We start from the raw sequence: 17,736 nt of genomic DNA, 5'->3' as shown, positions 1-17,736 counted from the left end.
TTCACCCTGCACTACCCTCTCATTAGGCCCTGTCAGCCACTCCAAATTCCTGGCCAGGACTTGGCTTCTCCTGCTGGCCTTTTTGAGCCTTGGGGGCATCTGCAGGGTCTTTTGCTTTTTGCCTGTGCTTGCCGGGTGGATCCTTACCTGTACTCCTCACATCCCCTCCACCAGCAGCTCCATGGCCAGCTTCCTGTAGTGCAGGGTCCCATCCATCCTTCCTGTGGGCTGGAGTGTGGCTGAAGCCTCAGAAGTTCACAGTGAGCACCTGTGGGGACTTCCTCACGGGCATCTCTTGGCAATGTCTGCCACCCTCTTGTAGCAGTCATCAGGGACCCCGACCCTGAGTGTCTTCAGAATCTCCTATGTGTATGAAAGTCATTATTAGTGCACTCCACCAACACGTGTAACACTAGTCTAATTCTTAACTATTTGTTTCACTCTCAGCAGAGTGTTTTTTTTTTTCTTTTTAAAAATAAACCTTACACCCCTCTCCAGCACACTATGGACAACTGGAGGAGTCTACAGCTGCTTCAGAAAATAGGTTCTCCCCCAGGGAACCATTCAGGGCTCTTGGGACGTTCCTGCCCCCATGGGGTTCACTCTACAGCCCCAGGCCCCAGTTTTGGTTCAGACAGGGGCCATCTGGAGGTGAGGGTGGCTCTCAGTCACTGGGGGCCTTAAGAACCCCCCAGGATGCTTGTTTTCATGAAGGTAAAGATTCCCAAATGAGAACTTGAGACTTAAGTAAAAGTGCCATAAGGATACTGTCAGAACTGGAGTGGGGTCTCAATATTTTGCTTCCTCATTGCCTCTTTCTCAGGGAGCCACTGGAAAATGAGGCCCAACACAGTGAGGTATTAGGCCAGTCATGTGCCGTGACACTTGGCAACCTGTCCTCGTGGGGAGTGGCCCATGTTCTCAGCACCTGCTGCCCTCCTTAGGGTAGTGACTCCCACAATGAGGTGATGGCTGTGTGGGCCACAGCACCAGATGAAACCATGGATGGGAAAGACTCCAGACAGAACCAAGGATCTGACCCAAGGGAGTTTTTGAAGAACGGGGCAGCCAGGCTGGTGGGCTACAGGGCAGAAAAGCTCTGTCCAGGAAGATAAAATTGATAGACTACCTGGTGTGTTTGGATGTACTGAGAATCCGCTGTTGGCAGAGAGCTTGGGGGTTGAACTTGTGAAAAGTTCATCAAGTGTAGGGCAATTGTGAACTCCAGGGAAAATAAAAAGCCATGAAGGAAACAGAAGGAATCTGTTGGTGATGGGGATCTATAGCTGGATGGTAGAGTGTTACCAGCATTTGCCGGGCCCTGGATTGGATCCCCAGCACCACACATGCACACACGCACGTGCACACGCACGCACAGAGGAGTCGTTAACTATCACCTGACTCAGCAGTGTATCACTGTTATCATAACCTAAACCCTGGATATTAATCCACCAACAATTATGGTTCTATTAGTAGGAAGGAGAGGCAGAGACTGGAGCCTCTGCCTTTTTGGGTGTAGGTGTAGGTTATGCCTAAACTAGCAAAGAAGTTTGAGGGCTAGAGCTGTAGCTCAGTGGTAGAGCGCTTGCTTAGCTTACGAGGGCAGGAAGCCCTGGGTTCAATACCCAGAACCACAACAAAACAAAACAAAATGTTCCAGAAGCAGTTGGAGCAGCAAGGTGGGTGGTGTTGTGGAATTAAATGCCAAGTCATCAGCTCCGAGTTACTAGGGGTCGCCCTGGGGAGGGGTGATGGCTGGTGAGGACTGCTGTGCTGCTGGTCTTGTAGAACTACTTGGTTCATCAAACTGTTGTCCTTAGATAATGACGCAGTCACGAGCTTGTTTTTCTGTTTAGAAATTGACAAAAAAAGTCCCCAAAATAAAACATAACTATTTGGAAATGAAGATATTTTTCAATAAAAAAGAAGTTAAAATAGAAATAGTAGGGAGCCTAAAATGGAACTGGAAAGTGAATACATTACGTAAAATTTATGGACTACAACCAAAAGGAAATTCTGAAACTTTAAGTGTCTTATTATATATGTGTAGAAAACAAATGAACCAAATCGAAAGAAGGTAAGAAGATTAAGTGGCTGAAGATTAAAAGTGGATATCAGTCACATGGCAAAGAAAACTACTGTGAAATATACATAGCTGACAAATCCCTGGGAGGCTGGGTCAGAGAGAAGAGGCTGTGTCAGCGAGGGTTACAGCTGATGGCTCAGCCATGGGGCAGGGGCTGTGACACCCACAGGGACCTCACGCTCAGGCTCCTGCCTTCTGTGCTGCCCCAGGGTGTGCTTCAGCCTCACGCCGGGCTAAGGAGACTCTTCCTGCAGGCTTCTTTCTGTGTCCCAATAGGGAAAGACGGATGGAGCATCAAAAAGAGAAGCAAAATGTCACCAAGACCCAACAGAACATTGTCATACGGCCACCCGTGGCTTCGAGAAGGTTGGGACATGCTGTCTGGCTGGGCATACTGCCATCCTAATACATCAGGATTTTACTAATAGGAAGGAACCGAGAAGGGCTTTGGGTAGGTCATGAACAGTGGCTGCCACAGAGTGAAAATACAATATGTCACATTAAGAATAACCAAGCTACAAGAGAGATTGTACAAACTGTAAGGGAACATAGCAAAAATGAACTTGAAGAGCTATAGAAAAAGGGCAATTTTGTATCAAAATGTAAGTAATCAAAGCTGACTGATGAAAAGGATAGACAGGGCGAAACCACTGGGCACTGAAGTCTCAGGTGCACAGTGAGCTCCAGGTCTCCCAAGAACAGATGCTCAAACACTGCAAGATGTGTAGGGGTGGATGTCATCCCGATGTCCGTTACCACGCTACAATGCCACACTTGGGGGAAGAGAGGACAGACAGAGTCATTCACCCAGGAACACAAGTTGCACAACCTGCCAGGACCAGGCACTGTCCACATGCCCCTCTGTCCACATAGAGCCCTTGGTATGGCTGCTGCCTCTGTAAAGCCACACACTCCAGGAAAGACTGGCCAAGTCCAGCCCTAGGAAGTAGAGACTAGAGATACCCCACCAGCCAGTATCAGAACCATGCGGGGTGCTCATGTGTCAGAGCCTGGACACGTGTGTCCTGCAATGCCAGACACTTCTGCAGCATCCCTATGCCCTCCCCTCCCCTCAGATGCCAGGGCACAGTGACTGTGCCGGTCAGCTTCCTGTCACTGTAACAAATACCTGAGACAATCAACTTATAAAAAGAAAAGGTTTATTTTAGCTCACAGTTTGCAGGCTTCTGTCCATGACCAGTTGGCCCCATTGCTTTGGGCCTGTGGTAGTATGTTAGTTGGGAGTGCATCGTGGAACAAAACTGCTCACTCAATGGCCCAGATGAAAAACAGGATGAGGAGTGGCCCCAGCCACTGTCCCCTTCAAAGCATGCCCCAATGACTGGAAGACCTCCCACTAGGCCCCACCTCTTAAAGCTTTCACCACCTCCCAACAGCACCAAGTTGAAAATCAAGCCTGTACCCCACAAGCCTTTGGAGACACTTAAGACCTAAACCATGGGCAGTGGTTAATCTATACCCATGCAATTGCAAGGCCTCCTGGGAGAGGTTTCTCTGGCTTAAGGGTCACCAGAGGAAGACCATGTCTTTCTCCCCAAGCATCATCAAGGCCAGGTCTGCCAAGAGCTGTGCAGCCAGCTGAGGCTGACAAAGAGGACCTTAGAAGCCCAACCTGGACCTGCTCCTCCCCCACTCCCAGCTAGGGGAGAAAATTGCTCTCCATAAGTCACCTTGAGTTGGGGGAGTCAGCTAAGCTCATACATCAGACACAGGAGAGACTATTTATACACTGGGCCCTCCCACGATCGCTGTGGAAGGAAGGAGGGATGGATGTCCTGGCATCACTTTCACTCAGAGCTGTTACAGATTCTAGTTAAGGAAATTTCCTACCATGGGAAACTAAGAGCTGGGAGGAGTTCACCCTGCTATATTCAGATGACACCACTGAGAAATTCTGCCAAAAAACTATTACAGCTAGCCAGAGAACCGGGTAAGGTAGCTAGTCTTAAGCTAACTATGTGTTATGGACTGAATATTTGCATCTAGCCCAAATTAACTTGTTGAGGCCCCAACCCCTAATGGATGCCATTTGGAGTTGGGGCCTTTGGGAGACAGAGAGGGCTAGAAGTGGTGCCAGGGGTGGGGTCCTGCTGCAACAGGGCAGTGCTTTGTAAGAAGGGGTGACAGGGAACTGAGTCCACCGACACCTTGGACTTCCCAGCCTCCAGAACTGTGTGTGAGAAAATACATGTCTGTGGCCTGGTCAGTGACGCTTTGTTATGCAGCCTCAGCAGACTGACACTGTATACAATTCAATTGCTTAAAAAAAAGCCTAAAAATAGAAATTGAGGTTCTTTCACTCACAAATATGGCAGTACCACACAGGTCTGGGCGGACACTGAATAAGAAATACACACCATTATGAAGTGGATACAATTTTATCGAGCAGCTTAAAACTAGACTTGAATGGTTGGACGTGTCACACATCTGAAAATATGGGGAACTGTAAAAGCGCCAATCTTTGTAAAGGTGGCTCAGTGATTTCAGTGTAAACAAACTATTAAAAGCGCTAGAAGAAATAAGAGATATTTTTAAAACCCTGGGGTTGAAGGAATGTTTTACATCAAAACAGAAAACCCAGGTATTGTCAAGGAAAAGACTTGAAGTCTACCACATTAAGGTAGCAATTTCCTTGCTCCCCCCCTTTGCTGTTAATAAAGCCAGCTTATCGTGAAAAAAAGATTTAATATTTCCATTTAACAAAAGGCATCCAAAAAAAAAAGACGAGAAAATATTTCAAGATGTGACAAATGATAAGCTAATACCCAAATAAAAGAGTCCCTAGAAGTGGATTTTAAAATAGTGAAAGGAAACTTTAGTAAAAGTAGGCAAAGGTTATGTGCAGGTGTGCATCCAGCCAGGACAGCAGACACCACCCCAAGTATTTCAAAAGGAGGACTGAACACAGGAACTGGCACAAAATATGGGAAGGGCTGGAAGAATGCTGCCCTTCACAGACCTCAGGGGAGCCCAGCTGGCAGGGAGCCTGGGGAAGGTAGTTTTTAGCTTCCAGCCTCTCTGCTAAAGAGGTGACAGCAGAAATGTTGGGGACTGACAGCTGGTGATATCTGACCAGACTGCAAACAAGCAATTGACCAAGAGGAGAATGCTGGTCACCACACATGGAGACATACTTTCCAGCACAGGAGTCAGGGATGGCAACCCAACCATGGGTGCCTTCTCCAAGTCAGGGCATGGCAAGGATGGGAAAACCAGGCAGCCCGAGGCCCTGCTGATGGTGTGGACAGACAAACCTGGGAGCAGTTGTTAAAATGAAACCATGATTCTGGGTGCGGTGGCTCACACCTGTAATCCTAGCTACTAGAAGGCAGAGATCAGGAGGATGACGTTAGAGGTCAGTCTGGGCAAAAAGTGAGACCCCCATCTCAACCAAAAAGAACCGGATATGGTGGTACACACCTGTCATACCAGCTATGTGGGAAATTTGAATAGGAAGATGACAGATTAGGCTGGCCCTGGCATAAATTCAAGACCCTATTAGAAAAATACCTAAGCAAAAAAGGACTGAGGGCCTGGCTAAAGTGGTAGAATGCCTGCCTGGCAAGGCCCTGAGTTCAAATTCTTTGCTGCAAAAGGAAAAAAAAGTAAACAATGCACTCTTTGCTTCAGAGCTCACTTTTAGAGGAGGAATTAGTAGCAAAAATAAAACCAAACAAAATCATAACCCGGACCCAGCCCCGATGTTCTTTTGCAGAGGTGAAGACAAGTGTATACTGGCACTTCCACACTTCAAAATTAGAGCCACGTGTAATGATCTAGCATGAAGTCACATTGGGAGGGAGCCAAACAAGCCAGCAGAATGTGTGTATGGGGCAAATCCACGATGGCGTTCATAAAAGGAAGGATGAGGAGAAGCTCCTGCACTGGTCTGTGTGACTGAAGCTCCGTCTCTGTCACCTCTGGCTCTTCAGGATGGGGTGGCAGGACTTTGCTTACATATTTCTGTGTCACTGAGTTTATCACAGCAAGAATGCGTTACTTTTGAAGGCTAAAAAAATGAAGGGAACCGAGGCAGTAGAGGATGACTTGGGTGAGAAAAGGCAGGAAACTGGCAGGACCTGGACAAGGACTTTGTTCAGGAACTTCTCGCAGACAGGAGGTGGCCACTATGTATTCTACCATAGTGCACCGAGCCAAGGCCAACCTGATGGGCTTTGATGTCACCAGGAACATCAGATTTTTCCAGTTGGAAGGAACAAACCCCTTTCCTAGCCTGCTCATGCCCAGGTGAGGACCTAGAGGCCTGGAGTCTCTCTGCTCAGCTGGACGGTGAGAGGTTCAAGCAGGGCTGGACTCCTTCCACAACTACCAGCCCATCTCCTGAACTGGATCAACCTGGGGGGGCGGAGCCACCACAGAGCCAGACAAGCAATGTGGGGCAGGGAGTAAGACGGAGCAACATAGAAAAAGCAGCAGATTCTAGAAAATCCTGCTTGCCCTGGATGGTGCCATGCTGGTGTCAGTCTTTCCCCAGAGGTGCTAAAGAATTTGGGTCTGGGGTCTTTGGGTTCAACCCTGCTATACTTTGGGTGTGAAACAGTCCCCAAAGGTTTTTGGTGACCAGATTGTGGCACTATTGGGAGGCAGTGGAACCTTTTCTTCTTCTTCTTTTTTTTTTTAATGGTACTGGGGCTTGAACTCAGATCCTACACCTTGATCCACTCTATTAGTCCTTTTTTTGTGATGGGTTTTTTGAGTTAGGGTCTTGTGGATTATTTACCCAGGCTGGCTTTGAACCTTGATCCTCCTGATCTCTGCCTCCCGAATAGCTAGGATTATGGATGTGAGCCACCGGCACCACCATGAAGTGGTAGAACCCTTAAGAGGTAGGGCCTAGTGGGAGGGAGTTAATCACTGGGGTATGCTTTTGGAGATCCTGGTCCCTTCCTTCTCTCTCTTTGCTTCTTGGCTGCTAGGATGTGAGCTTTTGTCATTGTGCTCTGCCTCACCATAGGTGCAAAAGCAGCAGGCCATGGACTGAAATCTCTGGACCCATGAGCCAAAATAAGCCTTTTCTCCTTATAAGTTGATGATATCAAGTATTTTGTCACAGTGTTGGCAAGCTGACAAAGACAGACCCTAAATGCCAGATGCCTTGGTGCAGTGGTGGCACTTACGTCAACGTTCCTTCCAGCCCTTCTCGATTACTTGTACTGCTGACGTTTTTTATTTAGACTCGCATTTTTCCAGGATGAGAAGCAGAGGAGGTAGGCTTTGGAGAGAGCAGATTGGCTAAGTCAGAGAATTTAATTAGCTGTTTATTTGTCCATGGCTGTCGACATAGGGCATGTTGGAGTGTTGGAATGCACCTGCATTTGGTGGGGGCAGGGTAACACAGGACAGCACAACTGAAGCCTAAATACCCGTAAGGCATGGAGAGGGCATGCACACTGCCCTGCACAAGTGTGGGGCTGTGATGAATGGAGCGGCAGGTACCACAGGATGACAGGAAGCCTTAATCAATGGTGGTAATGGTGGCCCATGCATCATCGGTGGAGGTGTCCCCAAGACACGGGGACAGGATCAACAGAATGTGAAAAATGAACTGTTTGTAAATACAATCAACAATTTTGTGTTTGTGAGAAAGCCATTCATCATCTGGAAACCACCTCTGGTAAAAGATGCACCTGGCTTCCCAGTGAGACAGGCCATCAATCGCTCCCGAGTCAAGGGCCAGTGTGGGGCTGTCATTAGCCCCAGAGAACAGACACACGTATTTCTTCCTGTTTGAAGACTAGCTGAGAGTCACTAAAAAAATGCAAAATGATGCCGCTGAGGACAGCAGCTTGCAGCGGGCACCACAAAGAACCCCAAAAGCCACTTCTTAGGGGGTACTGTCAAGCCCCTGAAGGAGGGGTTCTGTGGCATGGGAATGCCACCATACGTGGGTCTCCCAGTCCCTGTGTGCCCTTGGGAGGTAAAAGTTCTGCTTAGAGGAAGAAGCTGCCCATGGGCTTTCTGGGGATGGCACTTTTTTGAGAAATAAAGGAAAAAGGATGCTGGGGGGAGGGCAAATGGTTGTCCTTATCATTTGGGCAGAGGGGCCTGTCACAGGCATATTTCTCCTAGTACTTTGGCAAGGAAGCCTGGGGGCTGGTACTGGGTTGGGCGTTGGCATTTGATGGGTACTGACCATGGTGTGCAGCCTGAAGCATGTGCATACACAAGTGGAGCTGCCCACTGCCCTCTGCCATCTGTTCTGGCATCCAAGGACCCTGTGGTGGGGTGTGCAGCCAGACTGGGAACTGAGTGATTTGCTGATGTGTTCCAAGTGGTTATGGGGAAGACGTGTGAGGGATGAGCCTTGATTTTGGTGGGTGTGAGCACTTGGTGGGACGGTAGGGTTTAGGGTGTTGAGTGGAAGCTGCTGTCAGATGGTCCTGTGGAGACGGCCAGCAGCTGTTGAGCCTGGAGCTCAGGGGCTGGCTGGACGCAAAGGTCCGTGCATTGGCTGTCTTTGCTGTGCAGCCCCAGGGGAAAGAGTGCCAGGGAGTTCACAGTAGTGTTCAGAAGAATAGGACACCTGGAGCAGTAGGGACAGAGGCAGGTAGCATCTGCAAGCCCAGGGAGGGACGTGCTCCAAGCTGAGTCAGTGGCTATTGTGCAGTCCAGAGCTGCCTGTGGTCAGCAGGGTGACACTAGGGATGTGGAAAAGGTTGGTGGAGACCTTGCTGGATGTAGTCTCAGTGGGTGTGAGAATAAGGCTGCCTTGACTGTGATTGAATGAGCCAGAGGGGAGGAGGTGGACTCATCTGAACTCTGGTTGTGAGGTCAGGGAAGGCTGGGGTCTGGTGACCTTTAACAGAGGCTTGGAGAAGGAGGAGGATTGGAAGCAGCTATGGCATTGGGCAGGTGTGGGCACCTCTGTGGACTGCTTCCAGGAAGCAAGGTCCTTGCAGAGAGCAGCTGGGGAGGATGCTGGATGTCAGAGAGACAAGGACAGGCTGGACCCAGACAAGCCGCTCAGAAGGCAGGGAGAGGGGCTGTGCTTCATGATATGTAGGAGGAAAAACTCCTGGGACTCTGGGTATAGCTCAGTGGCAGAGCACTTGTCTAGCATGCACAAAGCCCCGGGTTCCATTCCCAAACCCTAATTCTAAGGACATTTACTAATCTGGTTGGAAGTCACTCTGATGTCACTACTGAGTACCCTCAGTGAGACATTTTTAGATACAACTTAAATCTTGACACTCGTCTAGCCGGTCAGACTGACAACAGGCTTTTAGCACGAATCTGAGACCCCCCAGCTGCCCTGAAAAACATCTGTCATTGGGAGATATGTATCATTTATTTACCCAGCAGAAGAGGGGCCATTATTCAGGGGAACCAAAGCCTCCTTCTCCCTGAAAACCTGTTTCCATTTTCCACGTCTGACTAATTTTTAATCTCAGTGACTGAGTGGTAATGCTGTTGTCACTTGCAGGCGATGGATGGTTTTTAAGGAGTGTCTGATATATGCTGCTTTCCTCACAGGCTCCTTTTTGGTGATTGTTCCTGTGGCGTTCTGAATAAAATGAGTTCAGCTGCTGTGTGGTGCCAGCAAATGCAGATGAGCCTGCTATCTTTATGCCAACACACAGTGGCTGGTAGGGCGAGGCCACCACAGGACAGGACAGAACTGGACAGCCTCGTCAGGTTGTCATCATTCACCCACAGAGGGAAACAGGTATTTGCCTAATGTGCATTTGTTAAGAAGGCAGGAAAATGTTGTACTTAATAACCTGGAACTCAGGCTGATTTATAAAACGGCCACACTGTAAGGTGGGGAGCGTGTTTGCAACATGTCTGTGCATTTTTCAGGCTGGAACCCTGAGCACTGTCCTCACTTGCCTCCTCCTCAGCTCCACCCGTGGCTGATGTTCAAACAACTCCCACCTCTTCTGCAGGCCTGTGATTTAAGCCCTGGCTGTCTTCCATTCAACAGAGCGAGGCCGCTCCTCAAAGACCATCCTGAGCTCATCTGCCTGCTTTGAAACACAGATGGGAGCACCATGGTGGAGGCACCCAGCCTGGGCTCTGCAGCCCTGACACACACACACACGGTACAGCTGATGCTGCTCGTACTGACCTTCCCACACCACCGATCCCTTCTGCAGGCCTCTGTGAGTCCTCCCAAGACCTCCTCATGGTCCCTGGGCACTGGTCACACCAAGGTTGATGTACCTGAGCAGCCCATGGCCAACAAGAGGATGGAGACCAGAGCAAACTTTCTGGGAGTGGAGTCCTCAGAGGCCCTGAGGGGGATCAGGCCAGGGCCTATGGCACCAAGCCACACCTGGAACTTCATGCCCTGCTCTCTTATCTGTGCCTGCCTTCTCCCATACCTCCCCAGAAGCGTCCTGCCCTGGCCCTGGGGGCTTCCGTGACACCTCTTAGCCCACATGCTTTTGCTTTCTTGCAGGGAAAAGGACACAGACAGAGAGGAGCAGTGAGAGACGGCCAGAGGCCCAATTTGAAGTGGTTCTCAGCACAGCATGAGGCTGATTGGCCAGGTACCAATATTTAGGACTTTGCTGGCCTGTGAATCATGATTTTTGTTAATGGGGGATTCTTAGTCTGCTGGCTTAGCTTTTGTGACAACCTGGTCTACTTTGACCTCATTCCTGTTGTGGATGGAACAGCCTGGGGTCTGGCATAGCAGATCACTGGACCGAGTCAGGCAGGCTGGGGAGGGAGGAGAGGCTCGGTTCCAGGCTGCCTGGAAAGCCTGTGTTTTTCTTTTTCCCAACCAAAGGCATCGTTGTGACCCTGGCTTTGTGGCCTCTTCCTTTGGAGTCAAAATGACTTTTTAAAAATTACTATTATTAAAAGAGAGAGAATCCTAAGCAGATGATGCTAGAGACCATAGAGGAACAAAAGGTGAAGAAGGAAAGCCAAAAATGTCTGGGGTGGCATGGGGAAAACCATATTTGAGTCTGAATTAGAAAAAAAAAAAAAAAAAGCTAATTCTCTATCTTGAGAGAAACCCAGGGCCAGAATAACCCTGTCACCAGGTAAGGTTTGCTCTCTTGTCCCTTTCCTACATAGAGCAGGTGCAGTGGGGATGTCAAGGAAAACAAGAAGTGGGGTGTGTGTGTGTGTGTGTGTGTGTGTGTGTGTGTGTGTGTGTGTGTGAAAGAGAGAGAGAGAGAGAGAGAGAGAGAGAGAGAGAGAGAGAGAGAGAAGGGACCTCGCTGTCCTGAGTCTGGCAGTGTTGTGGAATGTGGACCCATACTTTCTGTTTTTGTTCCAGTCTTTGTTTTCACTTGAACAGGAGCTAAGACTCCACAGATGGCAGAACAGGTTGGTAATGTGAGCTGCTGTCTGTCATGTGAGGAAACCCAGTCCCTGTGATCAAGCTTGGGGGACTGTCCTCTCCCTCTTGTGCCCTCAGCCCTTTGTGTACCTTTGGTTTTGTTTTAAATAAAATAAATGAGCTGGTCAAGAATCACTGTACACTTGGTGACAGTCAGCACAACCATATCCTTCTCCAAGCGTGGCTTGGTCAACAGTGGAAAGATGGAGGCACACAGGTCCTGGCCTTTCTTCACCTCCAACTCTGTTTTTCTGCTGCTTTCAGACAAGATTGTGAGCAGCTTCCTTTGTCCCATTGAACAAAGATGCAGGCCTAATGGAAAAAACTGGTAGGTTTTGCTGTAGAAAAATTTGATGCTACAGAGGAATTCAAGGCTATGGCATTTGGACCTCAGGTCCAAGTGAATGCAATCTGAGTTAGAATCAGTTTGAGCTAACTGGTGTTTTAAATAGGATTTCTATTCAAGGATTACTCAGCTGGCCTTGGAATATAGGAGTTGTTTGATTTGATGTCTTATCTGTGTCAAGTCAATTGGCCGTTCCCTTTCCGTGGCCCTGGTCCTGCTCTGAGCTGTCGTTCACTGCTGAGTAGGCACTCAGGCGCCCAGAACACTCTGTCTAGGTTGGTTTGTTTACGTCGAGGCAGAAATTGGAATTGGAATTTTTGTGGTGAACTGACCCAAGTGTTGAATGTTGCTGCAACTTTCAGAAGTACTTGGCTGGCCAAACAGAAATGTGTGCAGGCCGAGCTAGCTCTGGGGCCAAAGTCTGCGGCCTCTGTGCTGTGGACAGAAGCAAAACGTGTTCTGTTCCTGGTGCTCTGTTCCAACTCTTCTTTTTCTCTCATGGAAAAGTGCCAGGAAATTATGGAAACTTTCTGATTTTTTAAAAATTATTGTGTTAAAATTTAAATGGCCCTCTCATTTTAGCCATTTTAAGTGTACAGTCAGTAGCACTAAAGCATATTCACAACCGTGTGTGTGCAGTCATCACTACTGTGAGTTTTAAAACTCTGTCATTGCCCCAAGGCCATTTTGCACCCTCAGGTCGTCGCTCACTGCTCCCCAGACCCTGGACACCACTCTCCTGCTTCCTGTCGATGGATTTGTCTGTCTGGGCATATCATTTCAATGAGATCCTGCAGCATTTGCCCTTTGCGGTTCACTTGTGTGGTTCACTTCATGTCTTCAATGTCATAAATTTGGGGGAGCTGCAGGTTGAAGAAGTTACCAGGATGGAGAGTGGGAGAAAGTGAAGATTTGCTAGGATGCCATTTTAAGGGATGACAATGGTGGGCAGCTTCGCAAAGGAGCACAGTGCACAGAACAGGCTTGAGGACACATTTTGCTCCTCGGGTTTTTGATTGGCTGTCTCCCTCTTTGTGGATCTTTCTGATTGGTTGTCTCTTCCTGGGATCACAGTTTGAATTTTGGGTGGCCAGGAACATCTTTTGAGCTGGACTTTTACTTCTGTGTTCCTCCAGCATCTTGATCCACTCCCCCTGTTCTACCTGTTCCTTGGTATTCCTTTGTCTGTCACATCTCCTTAAAATGGGGGCCTCCTCCACGTTCAAGCTTCATGCACATGCCAGCCGGTGTCAGTGTGTCATTTTTATGGCTGACATTGTCCTGTTGCATTTCTGTCTATTGCTTCATCTGTTGATGGATGTTTGGGTTATTTTCTCTTTTTCTCTTTTTGGCCATTGAGAAGTGCTGGTGTGAACTTTTGTATACAGACATTTGTTTGAACACTTGTTTTAAATTTGGGGGGATGTGTAGTGAGGAGTGGGTTTTCTGGGTCATGGAAATTCTGTTTGACCCATGGAAGAATGGCCACCCTATGTTCTAAAATGGCTCCACCATTCCACATTCTCCCCAACAGAGTGCAAGGAAAGCTATTTCTTGCTATTTTCTGTCCTTTTTCCTGGCAGCTATCCTGGTGGGTGTGAAGTAGTATCTTGTTGGAGTTTTGGATTGTATTTCTCTAAGTATTAGTGTTATGGGCCATTTGTATATCTTCTTTGGGAAAGTGTCTATTCAGATCCTTTACACATTTATTTTTGAAATTTTTTTTATTTTTATTTTTGTGGTGATGGGGATCAAACCTAAGGTTTACACACACTAGGCAGGCCCTCTACCACTGAGCTGACTCACCAGCCTTGACGGTTTCAATTTTGATTACTCTAACTTAACTCTTTCATCTTTGTACTTTTGGTAATTTTATATATATATATATAAATGTCATTATCTAATTCAAGGTGGCAAAGATTTGCAGCTATGATTTTTTCTGGGAGTCTTACAGTTTCTGGGAGCTCTTATGTTTAGGACTTGGATTTACTTCAGCCTTTGTCCATGGTGTGAGGAGGGTCCAATTTCATTCTTTGCGTGTGGACAGCCCAGTGCCACTTGTGGAAGAGACTGGTCAGCCTTTCCCCAGAGGATTTTGTGGCCTGTGGTGCATGGATTTACTTTTGGACTCTCCTATTCCACAAACCTACGTGTCTGTCTCTATGCCAGCACCACAGGGTCTCAATTACTATAGCTTTGAAGTTTTCTCATCAGGAAATGTGATTCCCCTTGCTTTGTTCTTGTATTTCAAGATTGTTTTGGCTATTCTCATCAGTCATGTGAATTTTTGGACCAGGTTGTTGATTTCTGCAAGAAAAGCCAGCCAGGATTTTGGTGGGGGTTGTGATGAATTCTTAGGTCAGTTTTGAGGGGGGTGTTGCAGCCTAACTGAAGGAAGCCTCCCAGCCCATGAACTGGGGACCCTCCAATTACTTTGTCATCTTTCATGTCTTTCAGCGCTGTTTCATGACTTTTGGCGTGAAGTCATACACCTCCCTGGTTAAGTTGATTGATTGGATTTCCCTTTGCTTTCTTTGCAGTGCTGGAGATCAAACCCGTACATAAGTGCTCTACCACTGAGTTGTACTCCCGGCCCCCTACTGATTTTTTTGATGTTGTAAATGCAATAGTTTCCTTAATTTATCTTTGCATCACATAGTTCACAGTTCACAGTTCATAGTTCACAGTAGAGAAACAAAACTGATGTTTGCATCTTGATTTCGAACCCTGCAGCCTGACTAAATTTATTTGCTCAAGTAGTTTTTTTGTGGCTTCTTCAGGATTTTCTAAATATGGGCAAGTCCTGCCACCTGCCAACAGAGCTGACTACGTCTTCCTTCCTTACCTGGGTCCCTTTTCTTTTGTTTGTTTGTCTACTGGGTTTGGTTGGGACCTCAGTAAGAGTTGAACAGCAGTGGTGGGAGCAGACATCCTGACCCCATTCCTGACCACAAAGGAAGCGTCCAGTTGGTCACCACTGAGTGTGAGGTTGGCTGTGCAGCTTTTGTCAGTTGTGTCTCAGGTGGAGGAAGCCTTTCTGTTCCTAACTGCTGAGTGTTACCTGTACAGTTTTAAAAATACTCAGGTCTCCTCAACTGACTGTATCCTTCCAAGGTAGGTGGGGCAGCCTCCTTCTGCTGCGGCCTTGGGCTGCAGGGGTGGAACAGCTTTGACTTTGCTCCCTTCTTCCTCTTGGCAGGCAGGTAGGAGAGAGAACAAGGACAGAGACTGAGGCTTAAGTACTCAGTACTCAGTTCCAGCTCATTGGTCCTAGTTCTGTGTCCTCGGACAAACTACGTAACCTTTCTGAGCCTCCTATTTCTTATCAAGTTAATATCTACCTCCCAGGTTGTTGTGAGGATCTTATGGAATACTGTCCATGAAAACTCACTTTTTGCTCAAGACCAGACAGATTACTGGTGAGCACTCAATGAACGCTAGTTCCCCTTTACAAAAAAAAAAAAAAAATTGCAGGTGCTTCCTGTAGGTTCAGAGAGTGGTTAGACTGGGTGATAGATACATGGTGTTAAGAATTTGTTGATACCTTTTAACGATGGTAAGTCAAGTATCGTTCTAGAGGAACTACTGTAACAGGAGCCTTGAAGTAGAGGGGAGAGTTCAACTCCACATGCAGCCAAGTCAGGTAGGGAGACATCAAGCTGGGGTTCTCCTCCAATCGACTCGTCAGGATTCCTGCCGAAGCAGACCAAGGTCATAAGCTAGGAAGATGTGAGTGAGGAAGCATCTGGTCAGCTTTGGAAGGTGCTCAGAATATTGGGGGTGGGTTTGTTTTCCCTAAATGAACAAGTAAGATCTTGCTAAAACTGTAGTAAGAGGGATGATGGGCCTCTCTCTGGTGGGGAGCTTGAGCAGGCTCCCCCAACCCAGGAGCCCAACTCAGCAGAGAAATAGGCTTGAGTGGAGCCTCGATGCTGCTGTGGGCTGCAGAGGCCTAGCTACAGCCTCCCCCCACCCCTTTGCAGGCAGCACCTGCCCTCAGCCACTGAAGCAGAGTCTGGGCTACAGCTGGTTGCCCCATCTCACCCCATGGTCCCTGAGCTCCCAGGCCTGGCCAGCAGTGGCACTGAAGTGGTGGCTCCTACCCAGTCCACCTCAACGGTATCACTCCTAGAATATGACAGCATTTCTGGCCACTGTTGGCCCCCTTCTATTCTCTGCTGCTTCCCATCCTTAAAATGTGTATTTTTGGGATTTTGTGGGGTCTGGTGGGAAAGCAGATCTGGGGCAGTGGTGCTGGTCCAGGAGCCTGGCTCCTGATGTCCTTTGGTCCATCTAGCCGGGTGGTCAGATTCTCTGTTACCATACCTGAAGACCAATCATGAAGTTCAGCTCTCCTACTTCCTGCTGGGAGTTTGGAGCAGCTGATCTTGGGGACATGCTTCCCTTCTCCTCACTCATGCCCGAGGACCTGGCATTGACCTTAGCACGTTGGGCCCTCCGCTGGAGGGATCCTCGGGGAGCCAGGGTCACACAGGAGCACGGTGAACAATGGGCTTTACACAAGTATTATTTACACATGAGAAGCAGTTCATCCACGGTGCCACAGGGCAGTGTCTCTCTGCAGGCTCCCCTCAGTATAGCCCCATGTCAAGATTTGGGGGAGGTGGGGAGGCCCCTTCAGAGCTGACCCCCCCATTGGTGCAAGGCATTACTAGGATGACAAAGAAACAACAGGCTTCTACAGCTTTATTGGACTTCCGTGTGGAAAGGCATCTTTGGGTGGGATTTGGCTGACTTGGCGATGACTGACTTTATCAGCCTGCTTTGAGTGTGAACTCTGCCCACTTCTCTTTCATTCTGGTACTGCGTAATGTATTCTTGTATATTTTATGAAAGCCCTGAGTGGGTGCTAAACTTTACCACTCAAATTAATGCAAGCCTCATCTGTGTTTTAATTTAAAACAGAGAAAAACTCTTCTGCTGAAGTGCTAGCCAGAGGTGCGGGAGTGCAGCCCGGAGGCCTGCTCCACGTGGGGTGTGAGTGACGCCTCCCAGTCACCGTGTGCTGGGGGGCGCGGGCAGTGCCAGCCACATCCTCTGTCCTCCAGAGACCCGCAGGCTCAGGCCAGTATCCTCGGGCTCCTGTGCCCACATCCTGCCGTGGACTCGCCTCCCGCAGGACTCCTAGAGTCAGGTGCTGGTGGCGTTGGCGGGCAGCAGGTGTTCAGGAAGGGCCGGCCAGGGACCATGCGCCTGTGTTTCAGTTGGTAGTTTCCTGCAGAACTCCACAGGCACCATCTTTCCAAGACTCCACACTGTCCCAGGGCTGCCAGAGCTGCATCGCTGAGGAGGGGCCCTACAGGAAACCTGTTTCCTTTTAGCATGGTGTCAGAGAACACCCCATCCAGTCTGTGAGAACCCATCCAGGATGAGAACCTGTCTCAGGGAGAAAGAAGCAGACAGAGCAGGGATCGCACTCACTGGGTGAGGGTGTGATTCACTGGGGACTCACGGAAAGAAGACAAGACCTGGACAGCAGCAAGACCGGTGGATGCCGGGGCTTGGGTCAGAAGGAGGTGCAGATATAATGGTCAGACAAAAGTGACTCCGTCCAGACTGGAATGTACCCTGTTTATCTTAATTTGGCATAAAAAAAAAATCAGGCTTGCTCTTGTGAAACTCCACACACACTGCTCTGGTGGTTTTGTCTACCAGTAGTTGACTGGGAAGTTGTGGGGAAAACAGACCAGAGTTACTCGTGGCAGTTCTAACTCAAGATGGCTGTAGCTAGGCCAAGCTGCATCTGCACACAGCCCCTGGGTCTTTCGTTACTTTAAATTTAACCTTGCATTTTTCTGTCACAGACTAACACTTGTGATAATGAATGTCACTGTGAGAAAATTGTGTGTGTAGTGGGGTAGGTGGTGTGTGTGTGTGTGTGTGTGTGTGTGTGTGTGTGTGATAGCCACCCTCTTTGTGCTCACCTATGTCATTCTGTGTCCTTTC

The 17,736-nt window shown here is 48.5% G+C and overlaps 1 long non-coding RNA gene across 1 annotated transcript; it reads left to right on the top strand.

Annotated features, from left to right (window-relative positions):
- The first annotated feature begins 10,028 nt into the window (after window positions 1–10,028).
- On the top strand, window positions 10,029–17,610 carry LOC141421392 (uncharacterized). Its single transcript, XR_012445980.1, has 3 exons — window positions 10,029–10,230; window positions 10,530–10,620; window positions 16,696–17,610. It is a non-coding gene; the product is annotated as an uncharacterized lncRNA (long non-coding RNA).
- Window positions 17,611–17,736: the final 126 nt, after the last annotated feature.

This window comes from Castor canadensis, chromosome 3 (assembly GCF_047511655.1).
Source record: "Castor canadensis chromosome 3, mCasCan1.hap1v2, whole genome shotgun sequence".
Taxonomy (NCBI): domain Eukaryota; kingdom Metazoa; phylum Chordata; class Mammalia; order Rodentia; family Castoridae; genus Castor; species Castor canadensis.
The sequence above is the reverse complement of the archived record's forward strand: the minus strand, read 5'-3'. Positions and strand labels throughout refer to the sequence as shown.